Below are 7475 nucleotides of genomic sequence, written 5' to 3'. Positions count from 1 at the left end.
ATTTAGGTAACCCGTTGTCACAAATCAAGCATTTTCTTTCTTCCCCCTGCATATGCAACTCCCATATCTAAATGCTGGAATGCAAAGTATTCCAGGTGGTCTGCTATATCACTAACAACTGTTTTGCCAATTTTTGTGCTGTTACCTGATTTGTATTCTTTATTGGTGTGACAATCATGTTCAGTGAGACACAGGAAAGAGTAGATCCAATTGCAGATGTTTATTGATCAAGGGTATTCCAAAATCGTGATCGAAAACAATCCAAGGTCAAAACCAAACAAGCAGTCCAAAACCAACAAAGGAAAGGCACAGGAAAGGGAACTCGGAAAAACGAGGGATCTCGGAGGACGAGAAGACAAAGGAGAATCTCGGAGGACGAGAAGGCTGATAACACGAAGGGTAAGGACTCCATACAGACAACATGAAAAGACAGGTAGTTATAGAGAGGCTAATGACAATTAAGTGAATGCACCTGGTGCAATTAGCAGGCATGCAATTACTGTGATGACAGGACCAGACTAGTGGAATACTAGTGCCTACGCAGAAAAGCAAACACAAAAACACAAGTCCAGGAAGGACATAGCGTGACGCCCACCAGGGCAGAGCAGAAGACCACCACATCTGTGCGGTCAGAACAGCAGCCCCCCAGGGCGGAGCAGAAGACCACCACAACCGTGTGGTCGGGATAGAAGCCCCCCAGGCCGGAGCAGAAGACCACCACGTCCGTGTGGTCGAGGCCGGAGTCCCCCAGGGCAGAGCAGAAGACCACCACAACCGTGTGGTCGGGATGGCAGAAGAGTAAGTCTGGTTGGGCAAGTCAGAAACAAAGAACATGAACATGTTAAGGGTAGCCTCCGTGGCCACAACAGGAACAGTCGGGTGCTCGGAGAGTTCGACTGAGACGTGACGAGCCTCTGGAAGTTCCGCAGAGGCGAGGAGAGACTCTGGTAGTTCAGCAGAGACGTGGAACGGTTCTGGTAGTTCATCAGAGACGTGGAGAGGCTCTGATAGTTCAGCAGAGACGTGGGGAGGCTCTGGTAGTTCATCAGAGACGTGAAGAGGCTCTGGTAGTTCCACAGAGAAGTGACGAGACTCTGGTAATCCCATGGTGTTTATACTGGTCTCCAGAAGATCAATGCTGACTTGACTGTTCATGAAGATCAATGGTGACTTGCCCTTGTTCATGAAGATCACTGGTGACTTGAATTTGTTCATGAAGAGCAATGGTGACTTGCCTTTGTTCATGAAGATCACTGGTGACTTGAATTCTCCCCTGAAGAACCCCGGTGACTTGACTCTGCCCTTGAAGATCACCAGTGACTTGACTCTGTCCTTGAAGATCACCAGTGACTTGACTCTGTCCTTGAAGATCACCAGTGACTTGACTCTGTCCTTGAAGATCACCAGTGACATGACTTTACTCTGGAAGGTCAACGGAAACTAGTCCAGACTCTGGAAGGTCAATGGTGACTAGCCCTGACTCTGGAAGGTCGACGGTGACTAACCCTGACTCTGGAGGGTCAATGGTAACTAGTCCTGACTCAGGAAGGTCAACGGTGACTAGCCCTGACTCTGGAGGGTCCATGAGCACCTGACTCGACTCTGAAGGGTCCACGAGCACCTGACTCGACTCTGCATTGCATTTCCGACGAGTGCTTGTGGTGTACAGCCAATCACAATGCACTAGGTCAATTGGCCAATCAGATCAGACTGCACTTGTCAGAAGGAGGGAAAACTACGGATTTGAGAGAGGCGGGGCATAAAGGACCTACAATTATGTACAGTATTTGAAAAATTTAGTTTTTTGAACATTAAAGCATGTCAAGATTTGTTGTTACACCAAATACACAAAATAATGATCTTTAAAAAAAGCATCATATGACCCCTTTAAGTCATGTTTTCTCAAATTTTCCAAACCGTGGCAAAAGCCAGTCTCCCTTTATTGCAGAATGTGATATATACGCTCAACCAATCACAGCGCACCATTCCACAAACTCTAGACAGTAATGTTGTACCTTTACGTTAATATCTGTTTCCCAAAACGTTCTTAGTTAAGTATACCTTCTGTAAGTCATTCGTTCGTAAGTTAAGTCTGGACCACTCGTAGCTATACCTTATCGCTGTTCACAGCTCACTTCGCTAAAGGCCAACACTGTGCAAAAAGCTTCTTCACATTTTAGTCGAAATGATTGTAATTCTGTGGCAAGAAAAAGTGCAGAGCAAAATAAATATTACAATTCTAAAGTTGTAATACACCCAGTGTTAAATTAATTGAAATGTTTTTATGCAAAGAATAAAATTGTCATTATAACGGTGGTTGTTATTTTTTTCCATTATAATATACAAAGGCACATCGTCTGGTAAATTATTAGGCAGCACATAATAGTTTAATAGTCCTAAATCAAAGACGTCTGTGTCCGTGGAGCCAGTTAGGCCTAGTGTAAGTGCACTATTTCACAATTGTGTCAGAATAAGTACCATGTCAAAAGATACCATTAAAAAATAATAGTAATAATTGCCTGCCACAGAAGCATATTCAGCAGCTTTCGCATCTTGTTGTTCCAATTTTGTAGAGACAATTTCGATGGAGCTACCCCCTAAGCCCCGATATTCAGCTGCTGGCTGCTCTCCATTTTTATGTTGTGGGGAGTTTTCTGGAGGTGGTTGGGGATGGATATGGGCTGAATAAGACCTTGGTGTGGTGGTGTGTTCACTCAGTCACCAATATCCTGCTCCGTTACTCCACTGATTATACAGCATATATGCTTTCGCCAGCCACAAAGTGATGGAGGCACTTCAAGGCTTCCATGTCTTTGCGGGTGTCCCGTGAATAAATGGCCTTGTGGATGGTACACTTATACCCATCGCCAGGCCATCAGTGCTCGACCATGCCTTTATAATATATATATATATATAAACATGATAATAAATTACCCTTTCAAAAGCAAGCGAAGACAAAAAGCCAATTAATGTAGATGGTTAAGGCAGAATAATTTTGGCTGTGAGGTTACAGCCTCAAACTTGCATTATACATGCATAAATAAACACACACACACACACACACGTGTGTGTGTGTGTGTGTGTGTGTGTGTGTGATATCCAAGGTTGCATTTAGTTAGAAATTTTGATTATTTTATAAATGCAGTGAGCCCCGATAAATGAAATTTATATTATTTCTAAAGTGCTTATTTATAATGAACATCACTTTCTCAATACTGTACCTGATCTATAACACAGAGAAAGAGCTCCTGTGATGAAAAATCGATTCTCGAGCCGTTGCTATCAACCTATTCAGCACCACCACCATGGGGAGCACCTGCTAATGTCACACGTAAGAAGGTTTAAAAAAGGTGGCCAACTAGAGTGTGCTTTCTAACGCCGCGAGCGTTGCCACCGCATTATGAGCGCTGAGTAACCACAAGTTATCAAACAAACGCATCAAAGCACATTTTCGCAAATAGCTGTCAGCTTTGCCTCGCCGCTGTGTTACAATTGACGGCTAGAGTGAAATTAAATTAAAACACTAGTTAAAATATTTATTATTCAAAGATGAAAATTTTGTAGCCTACTTAGTAAGTTAAGTTTGTTTCTTAGAACGAATAAAACACGCACATACTTTTCTATTCATTACCTGTCCTTTATTTTCCCCAGCTACTTGGGGAAAAGATATGACATGATCCTGAGTGCGACGGGCAGCATTTATTCTTATTTGTCTACATCTAAAATAATAATAAAAATAATTAACATTGTAATGCATATGTAAAATGTGAAATTGCAATCTTATTCACAGTCTATAGCAGGGGTCATCAACTATATTTGTCAAAGGGCCAGAATTTTTCTCTGCAGACACTGTAAGGGCCAGATACTCGTAATATAAAATACAATTCGAATTGTATCCTAATATGTTATTATTTGATATACTAATTCTAATTCCAAATGTATGTTATTTTTTTACATATTACCTCTACTGCAGCGAGCCACCAGGGGGCGATAGCGATATTTTAGGCTTCATATTTGTGAGGCTGTCATGCTGTCCATCACTGTAACATGCAGGTCGTAGTTTGTGGAGAACACTAGAAGAAAGGCCTTCTGAATATATTTAAATGAAAAAATGGCACTCTCAAAGAGCCTTAAGCGAAAAGTTGATTCAGAGAACCGTAGTTTTAATGAAGAATTGACTGATAAGTACGTATTCATAGTGCCTACAGTTAGAAATGCTGTACCTGTGTGCCTCATTTGGTTTTTTTCTCGTTAGATTTAAAAATAAATAAATATGGAACGGACCCGAATATTCGTTCGGTGGGTTGGTATTCGATTTGAAAATTTGACATTCGAATATTATTATTATTTTAATTTATTTTTTTGCACATTTGGGATCCCCCGCGAAACGGTTCTCATTCTCCCTTAAATAAGGCCGGCGACACACTGGCTGTGTGAGCGTCTCAGCTGCGTGGCGTGTCCGTTTTTTATTTCGGCTCCCATTTAACAGGTTGGAGTTTGCACACTGAGACACGCGTCTCAGGCGCGCTCGAGCCACACGGAAAATGCGTGCATGCTAGAAATAGAACCGACGCGTGTTCCAGCAACGGGAGTGTTCTCTGGCTAGAGCGCAGAACAGCGGAGTTTGTATGGACCGAAGTGCATGTCTGAGCTTGTGTTTTGTTGCTTTCCTTTATTTAAATTTCGTTTTTTCTTTATTTAAATTTCGTTTTTCTTTATTTAAATTTCGTTTTTTCTTTAATTTAAATTTCGTTTTTTCTTTCATTTAAATTTCGTTTTTTCTATTTAAATTTCGTTTTTCTTTATTTAAATTTCGTTTTTTCTTTATTTAAATTTCTTTTTTTCTTTATTTAAATTTCCTTTTTCTTTATTTAAATCTACCCTTACTGTGCCAATTTGTTAGTCAGAAAAATATAAGACTACCTTAAAAGTATTGCTTAATTTAATAGACCTGTTTGTGTGCGTTTTATATCACTAGTGCAGTGTCCGTTCTTGGAGCATAAGCCCTGCCCGCGTGAGGTGCGCCGCTTCCCGCTCGCGCTGTTCTGATTGTAGTTTACTAAAAGTTAATTAATTCTGAATGTGTCGCGTCTTGCGTGTCCATCTATATTGCACCAAATGCGACACTGCACTCACTCCCTTGTGAAGCCGATTGGATGAACGGTTCTCAAAATAAAAAAAATGCAAACGGACATACAGACACAGATTCCTGGCTTTATTAGAGAGAAAAATATGTTAATTACTACCGAAGCTTCGAAGCTCAAAAAATGGTATTCGGACCAGTGCTAAACTTCTTCCTCTTACAAGGCTATTCCTGGATTCAGTATTATTCTGGGGGCCGGATGGAAATCTCTGGCGGGCCGGATTGGGCCGCCAGTTGACTTTGCATGGTCTATAGCATTTTATAATTAAGTTGGCTTGAGAAAGCCAACTTACTGAAATCCTATTTAAACTTCTTCTTCTTCTTCTTCTTCAAATTTTTGGACACTAACTCCTCCTAGACCGTTCAAGCTACATACTCCAAACTCGGGTCAGACCTTCATACTGTTCTGACTTGGTGTGCTATATCTTTTCAGACTGGTTTGAGTTACGGTTTTCTTAAAAATTAATATTAAAAATCATAAAAATCCCATAGACTTTCATTGACAGGATGTTCAGATGACCCAAGCTCCAAATCCCATTAGACTCAATCAAGCTTTGATGCTAATCAATTTAAACTCATTCAAACTCATCTATCTATCTATCTATCTATCTATCTATCTATCTATCTATCTATCTGACTATTTCTATCTATCTATCTATCTATCTATCTATCTATCTATCTTAATAATATGCTCATAATGCTAAAATCATGCTAGCAACATGCTAGTCGCATGCTAGTCATGCTAGAAAAATGCTAGCAACATGCTAATCATGCTAGAAACATGCTAGTCGCATGCTAGTCATGCTAGAAACATGCTAGCAACATGCTAATCATGTTAGAAACATGCTAGCAACATGCTAATCATACTAAAATCAAGCTAGCAACATGCTAGTCGCATGCTAGTCATGCTAGAAACATGCTAACAACATTTTTATTCATGCTAAAATCATGCTAGCAAAACATGCTAATCAAACCAGCAACTTGCTAGTCGCATGCTAGTCATGCTAGAAACAAGCTAGCAACATGCTAATCATGCTAAAATCATGCTAGCAACATGCTAGTTGTATGCTAGTCATGCTAGAAACATGATAGCAACATGCTAATCATGCTAGCAACATGCTAGTCGCATGCTAATCATGCTAGAAACATGCTAACAACATGCTAGTCGCATGCTAGTCATGCTAGAAACATGCTAGCAACATGCTAACCATGCTAGAAACTTGCTAGCAACATGTTAATCATGCTAAAATCATGCTTGCAACATGTTAGTCGCATGCTTATCATGCTAGAAACATGCTAGAGACATGGAGGGGAGGGGGGGGGGAGTAGAGCGCAGTCTCGGGAGTACCCCCCGGCCTGCGAGGGGCGATGGGGGTATGTGACGAGTGGGGCGGGGCCGAGGGACATGGGAGCGAGGCCGGTGGAGTGATTGGAGATCACTACACCTGTTCGACCCACCGGTCTCGAGGCCCACGGAGGAGATGGAAGGATATAAAACTGGAGCGACGACAGTGAAGGACGAGAGAGGACCAGGCCTGGGCTTTTAGTTGTGTTTTGGTTTTATTTTGAATAATTAAATGTTATTTGATTGTCCGCCGGTTCCCGCCTCCTTCTTGATGAATATGAAAGGTTTTATCATTACAGTTATATTATAATGTTATTGTTTTTTTTTAGTTTGTCGTTCCATTTCCATTTACAAACCAAAATTTTACAATTACAGTCAGTTTGCAACCTGTCTCTTTGCGCCAACTGGTGGTAGTTTTGCGAATAACTTTAACACGCAACTGACTTGCACTTAACGCTGTGGCCCTTTGGTGGCGGTACACGTGTTGGTAATAAGCATTTTGGTTGTCCACCTGCTGTTAAAGGTGATGGGAGGACCAGCCAGAAAGGGGCTACTAGAAGTAGACTGACCCCATCCAGGCGGACTCTCTCCAGAAATCCCAGGAGCAGAACAATTGGTGTAAAGGTGTACAGACGCAGCCACGGCCACATCTGTACCGTAGCATCCAGTCCCAGAAGAGCTGGATGTGTGAGGGAGAACCTGAGTGGACAATGTCAGGTCTCTCGAGATGCAAACAAGTCCACTAAATCCTGGCCAAACACCCTTCAAATCTATTCCACCACCTCGGGAAGAAGCCTTCATTTTCCAGGCCTCAGTCTCTGCCTCAACATAATATCTGCTCCAGGGAGAGCAGCTTTGCCTGGATCTGGTGTGCCTGTTTGCAAAGTCGGTTGATGTAAGAAACCACTGATGTGTTGTCTGTACAAACAAGCACATGATGGCCTCTGGCAAGGTCTGGGAGGAAGTGTTTCATCACTCCAAACAAGA

The sequence above is a fragment of the Carassius carassius genome, chromosome 13, assembly GCF_963082965.1.
Source record: "Carassius carassius chromosome 13, fCarCar2.1, whole genome shotgun sequence".
In the NCBI taxonomy this organism is placed as follows: Eukaryota; Metazoa; Chordata; class Actinopteri; order Cypriniformes; family Cyprinidae; genus Carassius; species Carassius carassius.
The sequence above is the reverse complement of the archived record's forward strand: the minus strand, read 5'-3'. Positions refer to the sequence as shown.